This window comes from Daktulosphaira vitifoliae, unplaced genomic scaffold (genome assembly GCF_025091365.1).
Source record: "Daktulosphaira vitifoliae isolate Bord-2020 unplaced genomic scaffold, ASM2509136v1 Scaffold_1, whole genome shotgun sequence".
Lineage (NCBI taxonomy): Eukaryota > Metazoa > Arthropoda > Insecta > Hemiptera > Phylloxeridae > Daktulosphaira > Daktulosphaira vitifoliae.
Window position 1 is genome coordinate 31,907,291 of NW_026099572.1, and position 11,336 is coordinate 31,918,626.

Sequence of the window (11,336 nt, forward strand, 5' to 3'; positions counted from 1 at the left end):
ACAAGTTAATAATACCTATATTACTTAAGCCCATGATAGTAAATTCCCAAGGCGTCGAAGTATAATTTGCACAAGTTTTTAATAGACGTGATATTTATTATTACCCGCGGTAAAAATCAAGTAAGATAGTATATTATGTATGTGTTTGTTATACGGAATGCAATGAGAAATATTGAAGACCACTGCTGTATATAATTTGCCAGCCACTGTAACGAAACATGGTATTAAAAATCTAACCAGACAACTTTTAATGAATTCAATTATTTTTAAATTGCTGATACAGATCGAACTGATCAAAATTCAATCAATAATAGCAATCTACGGAGCGATAATGGAAAAATCAATTAAATTTTGCCACGACAACCATCTAAAATTAAAATAAGACCTTGCTCGTTTCCAAGTTAAATGTCATTACTATATTTCAAATTTAACATTTTTAATTTTTTCATATTAAAGACAGGTCCCGCGAAAATGTTTTTGCACTGGGTCCCATAATATATGGACCGTTTAAATATTTATAGTACTTCAAAGAGTTAGTGATGAAATGCAGCTATTTTTAAACAGAATCAAAAAAATTAGTGGTTTTGCTTCGGTAATTGAAGTGTTACAATCGAGTATTTGCCATAAACCACGACGCATTTTTAAGTACAATAATTTTTCACGCAAACATCCATTTTATTATTGTTTGCAGGTCAATACAAATATGTCGAGTATTCCGGCACATATTAAACGAGTAAATTCGCTACGCGGCCAGTTCATGTTATAGATTTAATCCGTTACATCCTCATTACCATCGAACGAACTGAAATAGAAACACCGAGTCCCCTTTTCCTTGAAGCTAACACATTTTAATAGAAATAAACTTATTCGCGTTCAATTTAATTAGCCGCAGCACATATAAAATAAAATGGAAAAACAATATTGTTTTCTATCGAACGACGCGTAGAACAAAAATACGGTTTTAAAAAATATGTTAACAATATATTATTAAAACAAATTTGTTAATAGTCACGGTCTACTAACGGTCATAGTATTAATAAAAAATTATACAAGCGTAATGTTGCCGATTTGAATACTGTTATAATGTCAGCCTCCACCTGCAGTTTCCTCCCCGTGGCCTCCTTCGACATCTGCGTTTCTTCATTTCGTTTTGATTTCTCTCCGTTAGTCACGTCAAGTCACTCAAACGATTTTCAAGAGTTTAGATTTTCTTTCGAATCACTATACACTACATTGAAATTAAAAAAAAAAACCGTTTACGCATATCATTTCAGCTAATTAAACTGTTTTTCTCACAATACACATATTTCAATATAATAATAATTTACGCAACAGAAATATAAGAATAATTATAACTGATACTATTGTGAAGCACGATAAGTTTTCTTTTAATTATACATAACTGTAATTTTATATCGTCGGAATACAAAACACTAGGGAATTTATATAATAAATATGTGATAATCACACAATGATGATTTTTAACGAATAGCTGTGTATTATCTTCTCACTAATTACTACTAATAAACTTGATCAAACAAAGAGATGAACAAATATACAAATATTAATTAGTAATACATTTTGTTTTAAAAATAAAAACTTGATAAGTTCGATAATACACATTAGAGTGGAAATACTCCAAGACAAAGTTAATGCATATTTTTAATACTACAACAAAAAAAAGCCAGTATAGTTTGTTTTTAATGTTGAGTGGTGCATTTAAAGATCCCGATGACACAGCTGTTAAAATGTAAAAAGATTTTGTTAATATCGGAGAATACAACGAAAAATCTATTATTTTCTCAGTCCGTTGAACCTTGTAAACTGAATTAGTCTCGACCCTCACCATCCAAATTACTAATAACAATACTCCTCCGGTTTTGTCGAAAATCATGAATCCTGGGTCATAAAATACAACTGCGATGAACGTGGTCTACTGCTATTTAATAAAATGTCACTGTACGTTTGCACTATAAAGATTTCCATAAGCATTCCCAGCTGTTATTATTAACCATTAGTATTTATAAGCATTTAAAAGTGTCGAAATCGTTCTGGTCGTGTCACAATATTGTTAAGTTATGGACCCCTAAACCGATCATCGTTAATTTCTCAAAAAATATATGTCTACTAACACAGTTACGTATTCATGAACCTTTATTAGCTCTTTTTTCAAACCACATATTTAACAGTTTTCAGAAGGTTATGTTTTTAGCTGTAGGGCGACAGGCCGGCTGGTACCTTAGCGTCCTTTTACATTTACCCTTCACAATCAACTACTATAATGCAATGTGTACGTGGAGTGCACGTAAAATACAACCCTCATGTTACAGAAGACATGCAATGCCACACCATATATATATATGCAAACGCGTTGTGTTTTCAACAAACGCGCAGTAGTAGCATATAATTTACCGAAAGTAGTCGATAAAAAATTAATTAAAAAGTTGTGAAGCATCATTAGACCTATAAAATCCCATAAGGCTAAATGAGTTCTCTTTCCTTTGTTGTCAAATTTATTGCAATAATCATTTCTAAATGTTTTTTTCGTATAAAATATTAGGCGCGCTACTAAATTTTCGCAGTTTGTGAATAGATGACTTCAGCAGCAAGTGCTGGTCGACTTTGACACTTCTAAAACTGAGACATATGGTAAACCAACCGCTATGGCAAATACTCGTCATTTGCGGGAAGTGTTATCATTTAAATGGCGACTAAAGCGCACCGAGAGTTAAAAAAAGTTAATAGAAATGTTGTTGAAACAACATGCCGTGATTGGTTTTGTCATTGGTGTGGTTTTAATACGAGATGGCACTTTTAATTTGCAAGTGAAATTAATGTTTTAATTTTACATACGCTATCAAATATATCAAGATCACATTTTTATAGTTTTTTTTGACTGGCTTACTCAAAAAACTATCATAACATTCAAAATTATTTGACATAATCATTGATTAGAATATACTTCTTTTTAATTTATAATATTTAAAATTTATAAATATTTTTGTAAGGCTTAATAAAATATGAACTTAAGTTAATATTTCTTTTGATCAGGTTAATAGTGTCTCAACTAAGGTGAAAGCTATGTGCGATTTTATTCTATCAAAACAATATATATAATTAGGATTAGCCGAGATTAGCATATCTGTGTTTAGGAGAAGCAAATGTTTATTCATATTCATCTCTACATATGATTCTCAAAAAAGATAATAAAATGGGTTTAGATACTAGAGGTAATATAATTATAATAAATTTAACCATTACAATCACCGCAATTGTTATTATCATATATATAAATAAACAGTTATTGAGTAGTAAATTTTAGTACATGATATCAATAATATAATACAAGTTTCACTACTGTAACTAGATCATCATTGCTATGTATTTTCGACTTTTCATTGGACTGTTTTAAATGATTAATTATACTTCTAACATTTTAAACACTATCGGTGGCCATATGGTAACCTGATGGTTGTGGTGGTCTTTCAGTAATATGTTAACTCGAAAATATCATAGTAGATACATTATAGTCGACGAAAGGATATACAAACATATATTGAACATCTGCTGGCTACTAATAAAACACCATATCAGTTTGTAGTAAAGAAATATCATGTACAAATTCAAAGGGTTTAGTCTTACACGCGATTTTTGCATATCCGTTCAATTCCAAGTAATTATTGTCGACACTATATCAACGATACGATTGTGTCAATATTTGTATGTGAAATTTTTTGACTTATGTCGAATCACTATTTTTTTTTTTGTATTTATTTTTCTTTTTGTTTACGTTCATTGAAGTACTACACCGAGATATATATAATAACGAAAACACAATGTAAAATGACAACAACAATCTCAGCATCGATGGCAGTGTCCTCTAATGCCACCGCATATTTTCAAATACCGGCAAAAAGTATTTCATGTTATCTACACATTCGCCGACGGCCATTCTTTGCGTGTTTGGTGATGTGTGTTGATCACACAACTCGGTAGGACTATGACCCTAAAAAGTATATTCTAGAAAAACTATTAGCACCTACCTGTAGTTGGTAAGTAGACGAAAATTAAGTTACTTATATTACGTACAACAAACTCTTAAGACTCAAAATCATCTTTGACATAAATAAAATTAGGTTAAAATGTAGTACTTCAACCATAGCACATTTTATTGAGAAATAACAAAACATTGATTACAGTTATGTTAATTTCTATCAGTGTACATCTCTATTGTGTGAAAGATTCGTTTTTAGTCGTAAAATAGAATAAAATTTATAAATTTTATTCGTTTTTCGGTTTTATATTACAATATATTATCAATTATTACAGTAGCTTATAAGGAATTTTATAAGTGTCTTTTGTGGCAAAAACATTAGGCAATGCGAAAAACGTTGTACATAAAGAGGATATTATATTTTAAAATTTAATGTCCAATAAATAGAAACAGCGCCTGTGTCAAAATGTCAACGTTCGCCCACGAACAATTTTATCATCGCCATTGTTTACAACACCCCAATATTTTCTCTATTAACAGCTGCAGAGCTGTTTTTGTCGAAGATGATCTACCAAGTTTAACTTGGCTGTAAATGGTAAATCAATGATAATATTCTATTGTGTATTATTTGTACCTGAGAAGTTTTGACAGATAATATCATACCCACCATCCTATTGTCGTTTAATACCTTGACAATGAAAACCTGCTGTTAGTTTATGTATTCACGTATTATTATTTATATAGATTAAAAAGGATAATGTTATGCAACGACCAGATTTGATTTTACACACTAAAGCCCAAAACAATCCTTATCGAAAAAGAAAAAAACATTATATTTGATTTTTTTTATCTCATTTCCGCTAAGGGTTGTTAAAAGTCAAAGTAGAGGTCAAACTGATTCTTGTTTGAAATAAACAAAATAAATAAATTTCACAATTTATATCTGAGGAACTCGAAAGTATTTTATATATATATATATACACACATTTTTATACTTTTAATTTAACTCGGTATACATTATTATAACTTTCATTGCACAATATTTATTTATTTACACCTGGTATAAGAATAACGGCTGATGACATTTTATTGTAGTGATCTATACTGCAGGTATAGGTAAATTAATGCTTAAAAACTATAATTTTAGCTAACACAAATTTTAGAATTTAAAAACTGATCGATAATATAATTACATAATGATAATATATAATTATAATAATACATAATTACATTCATTTTAATAATCCATTTATAAATGCACTTATAGTGCAAAATATACTTTAAAGATTCCAATTAATGAAGTATAAATAAAAGATATTTAAACAACAATTTATCTAATTCTTCAAAATCTATCATGGTTACATAACATGTATTATGTTCCAACTGATTGATTTATGTCATATTTACAAAGATGTTTTCCAAAATTGTATACATTTAAATTACTTAAAGAAACCTCGAACCTTTCACAATGCACTTATTACATTTCAATAAAAAAATATGTATATAAATTTCTATAACTTGTTAATATTTGACACTAAAATTCATTAAGAACCCTCCCCCGTTATGAAATAATTTACAATTAAATAATATGATAGTTCACTAACTTTACACAGGAATTTTAATGATACTTCCTTCAACGTATTATACGTATCATACATTTATTATGTAATTATTAGCGTTAAAAATATCATAACTCTAATTTTTCAGTTATATTGACATTTTAAATGCCATTACTTTTAAATTATTAACGATTAAGTTGCCAACAAAACATTGGTGTACTATTGTTTGTGTACATGAATAATTTATGAGTTGTACATTTTTATTTGTTACTACTGACTAATGTCAGCCTAGCTCATTGCGATAAGTTATTCAATGTGTTATTATTCAACTTAAGGGTTAACTAAAATAACAATAGTGTTAAGCTTAGGTCTGTCCAGATATTATAATCCACTATGAAACTGGACAAAACCAAGGAAATACTTTTATTGCCCACTTAATATTACTTTTTCAATTCGGGTTAAAAATATGAATAAAACTAATTCAATATTTAAATCTATTAAACAAATAAGACGATGAAAATGTTATGGCGGACAATAAGTATTTTATAAGTGTTTTATTTATTAGTGAACAAGAGGTGCTACAAATTTGTTTTCCAATGAGACAAACGAAATAATAATTTTAGTGTATGAACTTTAAGTCTGATATTTTTATGTTTAAACCGCAAGACTAGGGTCTCTGGTCTTATTAAACTGAAGGTACTATTAAGACGAATAAAAACATTTATTTTTTAAATCTATTATTTCAACCTAGTAGTTTTTATTGCATTGTAGTTCCAAATAAGTAGAATACGGTATTTGACTAAAAAATCTACATTGATACTTATTTACTGTAGTTTTTAAACTTTATCCAAAAACTAGAATATAATATGTTAGTTATTCACCGAAAATTTATTAAAAATATTAGTTTTAAGAATTAATTTTCACATACACTCGCCAAATGTAATGTATGGCATAAAGATTCTATATAATATAATATAGATGCAAAAAAATCTATACTGTACTTACTGTATTTATAGTGTGACATTCTTTATTTATTAAATAGTACAAAGAACAATGAGTAACTATACGAAATAACCCATTATTTTTATTTGGTTATAAATAGTATGTTAAATTTCTTTATTCCTAACGTTGTTGTAAAGAAGAAAAAACTTGTTAACTGATGTTTTAACCTTGCATGATAAGAGTACACTCGTCATGAGAAAATTAACAATTTTCTGTATCTCGAGTACAGTTTGATTCAATGAATCACTGATAATTTCTCTAGTTAATTATACGAGATACCATGACCAATCATGATTTAATCAAGTATTTAATTAATTTGAAAGGTGTAAACTGTGTATAAATGAAACGACAGAGTATACATTTAATTCTTTTAAAAATGTATTAAAACAATAGAAGCAATCCGACTAAATCCTTTGAGTATCTTCGAAGGTCTTCCCATACAGTCTTGGTGTTCAGAATGCAACGAAAAAAATAAAAATGGATACAACAATAAAACTAATTACTTTAATAAAAAGACGTTAGATAATTTTTATCTCACAATTAATTGTTTAATACAACGTAAGGTGCAAAACGTTCAGATTGAAATAACCGACGAGACATATTTTGTGAGAAGTGCGACATCATTGTGATTTTACACCGAAATCTATTATTGTGTGTCATTGCTTTCTAAGAGGAATGCTGTATCCGTATTATATTTCACAGGAACATAAAGGCCGCAGACCTGTAGTTAATAAATGCGCACGAGCCTATTGCAATTTGTGACCCTAAATTTCTACCTAACAATTTACACAGTACAAAAACACCACAAAAAAAAACAATTTATATAACAAGTAAACTTACTGTTGAAGTACAGAATTTTCCTAGTCGAACCGAGACGTCGTATTGGTGACTTGAATGCTCCAGCGTCCTGCTCGTCTATGCTACTAGCTATCTCTTCGGCACACAGCATTTTTATTTTTGCTTCTCTTCAATCACAACTATTAGATAACGTAACACACTATCGCCCTAATCACAACGTCTAGACAATTTATTAACGACGGCGACGAAAACGATGTCTAAACCCCAACATGGCGTTAATGGTCGGTTAATTACAAGTACAATATACGCACTAATCACCGGCAAAACTGCAACAATTAAATAATAAAAATGGTAAACCAACAAAAACCGTTATAAGACTATGCGAAAGAAATTAACTCTGTTCGCTAACGTTCAGACGAAAACGATCAACACATAAAATATTGATAAATCTAAGAGCGAGTAAAGAAGGTTATAACGTCCGACGACCGCTTGCCCGGCGATCGACAAAAAACTGTTTGAAAAACCAGTTAACCTGGTCGAATGGTTTGCCTGCTGCTGCTGCTGCCGTTCCTCCCCAACGTAGTAGGTCGCACCGCGTTAAAACTATGACAAGGTGAGGTGGAGGGGTATCGGCGGCGTAGTTACGGTGATCTTGGCGGCTGCAAATACAAACCAATAGACGGTACACGAACGGAAAAGAAATGAAGTGACGAGGAGGGACATGCGTTCCAACAGCACTGAACAAGATTACCAATAAACATAACAGAACATACTACGCTATCTATCAGACCTGAAACATTTTCACGTTCAGTTTTTCATGACGTACTATCGTATAATTATACTTTTTGGAAACTTTCAAAGAAGTGAAGTGATTTTTGACACATTTTTAAAAAATTAAATGGTTTAATATTGATTTATAAATGTCAAAAATGTATGTTAAGAAAGTTACAAGCAAATTATATTCTCTTACTCTAAGAAATTTCTAACGTATTGTTATTTTTTTTTAACAATATAGATTTAATGACAATCAAAAACAATAATACAAGATTAATAGTAATCGTTTTTTGATTTGATACTATTGAGTTGTGTAAATATTACATGAAAAATAATTATAATTATTTTTTAAAACGTCCTGTAAAATTAAAATTTAAAAAATTATAGAAAATGCTATTAGCAACTACACAGTCATGGATGCTCTTAGACACGAAAAAATAGAATGTGGGCATAAAAATTGTACAGCATCACTCACGTTTAAAATAAAAAAAATTCAATGGTAACATGAGCGAATAATTAAATGAAATTATTTTTCGATTACTTTATTAAGCCAATATTCAAATAAATTATGTATTTATTATTACAAAAGTTTTGAATGCTAAACATTACAAACAAGTTTAATATTTGCAATTTTTAACATTATAATTAACATGAGTTCTTCACTTATAGCAACAAATGATATTAAATTACATTAATTTAAAAATATATTTAAAATATTAATATCTAAAACTAAAAATTATTGAAAATATTAAAAATTTTTGAGTTGAAAAATTGTTTGCAGTAAACTTATTTTACCGCTCTAAAGTTGAGTATCCATTCATTAGTTAAATAGCATCATATTATAATAATTATTACATTCAAAATTGATAAGGTAACAAAATAAAACATCAAAGAAATATTGTTCTTTAACTTTTTCATTGTTTATTATTATTATGTATTTGTTTTAGTTATAATATTTATATAATCATATAACCATTAACAGTGAAATTCATAATCCAATGAAATTATTAAGATTTGATTGGGAAAATTAAACACTATTTTCTTTGTGAGAGCTATATATTTTTCAAATTTATTTTATCTTAAATTTAATAGTATGAAGTAATTCAAATTTTAGCTTCGATGCGAATCTGAGAAGGTATTAATTAGTGATGGGCATTTTCGAATATTTTAAACTGTCGAATAACTATTCAAATTGTTTTTATACAACCGAATAGTGTTTTTTATTCAAATAGTTTTAAAAACTATTCGAGTAAACTATCGAGTAGTTTTAAAAAATAATCAAAAGAAAATAAATAAATTTCCAAAACCCAGCAATTTTGTATTTTATAATATGAAAATTATTTGTGTAAAATTTGGTTTTGATAACTTACCCCCTTCAAGTCCGAATCAGGGTTGAAAATTTGCTCAAAAAGGTAATTTTTCAGTTTTTGATTATTATTTTTCAAAATAACACACTTAGCGTAACAATGTATAGAATATAAATTATAGATTTAAATATTTTCTTTTAAAATGGTATTTATAAAAATATTCTAAAATTATTTTTACTCGATCAAAAAAATAATTTGCTGAAATTCATTTTATGAATACAAATCATTCCTAATTTTCGAAATGATCATTATACAACAAAATGTTCCATAAAAAAAAATATGTAAAGTTAAGTTTTCTAAAATATTGGTCTTATGTAAAATTATAGTCAGATTTATAGTTTTGCTGTTTTAATAACACTAACGATCTAAATAGGATTAATTAAAACTGTTTATTCGGGGTACTACGATTATAAATAGGATATAATTAATAATAAAAAAAATTAATGATGGACATTTTCAAATATTTTAAACTATCGATTAACTATTTGAATTGTGTATATACCACAGAATATTTTATTTTTAGCATAAACTGTCAAATATTTTAAAAACTATTCGAATGGAGGTACCGAATAGTTTTAAAAACTATTCTAATAGTCTATGAAATATTTTCTAAACTAACGAAAAGCTTTTGAATGACTATCGAATAGTTCGATAGTTACTATTCGACATTTCCCATCATTAGTATTAATTTTACCATGATGTGTTTATTTTTTTTTTGTCTGTCACTATTTTTTCTCAGCTCTCACTGGACCGATTTTTCTTAACGATATGTCAAAAGATCACAAATCGTATCTAGTTAAAGACATTACCCTCAAAAATTAAAACATTTTTCCTCGTTTCCCGTAAATGGTGAAAATCCCTCCCAAAAAATACGATTATTAAAATCGGTAAATTTCAACATTTTTTTCACTTTTTTTTTCTAAAAATTGTCATAGCTTATTGAAAAATGAACAAATCAAAATAATTTTTTTAAATTGAAACCTTAGATATTTTCCTTTTATTTGATATCAATTTTTTGAAAATCTGACACTTTACCTGCTCACAAGAGGGGATTCAAAATAGCAGCTTTCATCAAATTAACATTTGAATATGTTCCAGGAAATACTGCGACCATTAAACATATGTCAAATTAAAGCTTATGTTACTTACTATAAATTAAAAAAAAAAATTTGTCCCGACGACTTATCTTCTACGTGCAAACGGCTGCCACAGTTAAAAAACATGCTATTTTAATGTTAAAATTGATTTATGTTAAAAATGATTTTAATAAAAATTATACTGAGCCTTTAGCATCTTTTTTTAAAGTCAATAATAATTATTTTACATAGTTAATAAATATTGGACACACTAATAATATTAATATTTTATTAAATAAATAAATACGAATATATGTAAAAGAGGGAGTATTTGTATGATATGAAATCATCTTATTATTACTAATTAATAAATAAAATTTAAACTGAGAGCGATTTGTAGATGTATAATTTTATGAATATTCTATAAAAGTAATTGAAATTGCTATATTTCAAAACAGCTATTTACATAAATAAATAGCTTATAACTATATCCTACAATGAATAATGATAAAAGCATCAAGCCTTTAAATAGATTATCGTCGAATTTTCGACGACGCTAAATATTTTGAGTAGAGATCTATTGATAATATTATAGAGAACTAGCTTTCTAGTTAACTACAGCACTACCCTCAGTTGGATTTGAGCATCCAAAGGTTTATATATATAAAAGAAGATATCAATTATAAATTTGTAAGTGAACATTTATTTATTAACATTAATATGTATACAATTCTAATTAATTAAAAAAAATTTTAAGCAATATGGT

At 27.9% G+C, this 11,336-nt stretch overlaps 1 long non-coding RNA gene across 1 annotated transcript; it reads right to left on the reverse strand.

Moving 5' to 3' along the window:
* Window positions 1-6,715: 6,715 nt before the first annotated feature.
* On the reverse strand, window positions 6,716-8,220 carry LOC126894118 (uncharacterized). The gene is made up of 2 exons (XR_007701316.1): window positions 7,396-8,220; window positions 6,716-7,331 (listed from the first exon to the last, which is right to left on the reverse strand). It is a non-coding gene; the product is annotated as an uncharacterized LOC126894118 (long non-coding RNA).
* Window positions 8,221-11,336: the final 3,116 nt, after the last annotated feature.